The sequence below is a fragment of the Atta colombica genome, unplaced genomic scaffold (assembly GCF_001594045.1).
Source record: "Atta colombica isolate Treedump-2 unplaced genomic scaffold, Acol1.0 scaffold141, whole genome shotgun sequence".
Lineage (NCBI taxonomy): Eukaryota > Metazoa > Arthropoda > Insecta > Hymenoptera > Formicidae > Atta > Atta colombica.
In genome coordinates this window covers 122016-123320 of record NW_017259230.1, presented here as the reverse complement: position 1 = coordinate 123320, position 1305 = coordinate 122016, and the positions used below count along the sequence as shown (strand labels likewise).

Here is a 1305-nt window from a genome sequence, read left to right as displayed (position 1 = left end):
ATTAATGTTTTATATATATATATATTAATATAAATTGATGGAATGGTTCAATTCGAATAAATCAAATATAAAAATTAAGGAGGATTATGAGCTAGTTAACATTAATACTCAAACATTTAATACTCAAAACCAAACATATAAGAAATACATACATTTCGACGCCGATCGGGTCATTCTTAATGTTAGAAAAATTAAAAAATTAAAATAATGTTACAATAATTGTCGGATTCACATATTAAAATAACAATGTTCCGTACATTATATAATAAAATTAAAAAATGTAATCTCAGAAAACGTTGTCTGATATTGTACGTCTCTCTGTTCTTGCACCACACTATGACTTATAATATTATAATATCCACTGCATTTCTCTTAATTTTTGACTCATAAGTGTGACCAAAGAAAGTACATATATATATATAGTTATTAATTACTTATTGTAAGAAGAAAAGTGAAAACCATTAGTGTTCCAATCATATTGATAGTTTTCATCGTTTTATATTGAATATTTCAATGGACCACACAGATTCTTAACCCGCCATGAGCTAGATCGAGTATATCCGGTCGGTGCCCGACCGATTTTAACTTATGATTTTTACTTACTTTGCATCGTTTGCGTTGATACAGCTGAGGATAAAAGTGCAGGAAGAAATAAGAAGAAGATAGAAAACTAAATATTTCTGTACACTACAAATCATTGTGCATGGAACATGCCATATTTCAGTGCAAAGACTGCATTACAAACGTAGAATTTTGTGAAGATTAGCTGCTAAGATTTTATTATTTATTTCTTTTTTTAGTTTATTTGTTGAAAAGAAAGAAGATTATTTTTTTATTTCTTATTTTAATTTTAAATCGATACAGATGTTTCTAGACATATTGATCTTTTTAACATTTAAAATTGTTACTAACTTGATTAAAATTTTAATAAATATAATTTTCTTATATAATTCTGAATATTTTATTTGTAGTTTTTATTTAGTGGGAGATCCATTGTCTGAACTTTTAGATAGTACTTAGATAGATTATTACTTAAAATTAGTACAAAAAAATCTGTCAAACAAATTCGAGTATGTCATATCCTACCTAGCAGTCGAAGTAGTAATTTATCACTTAGCTCACGCCTTAACAAAGAGGGAACATAGGAGGGAACATATTCGATATGTATCTACATTTTTTAATCTTACTATATAATGTATAGATCATTGTTATTTAATATGCGAATCCGACAATTATTGTAACATTATTATTTTTATTTTTTAATTTTTCTACATTGAGAATAACCTCGATCGGTGAAACGCATAT

General features: G+C 26.5%; 1 protein-coding gene across 1 annotated transcript in view; it reads left to right on the top strand.

The window, feature by feature from the left end:
• Positions 1-1305, top strand: part of LOC108684938 (essential MCU regulator, mitochondrial) — a 2825-nt gene that overhangs the window by 1255 nt on the left and 265 nt on the right. The window lies entirely within an intron of this gene.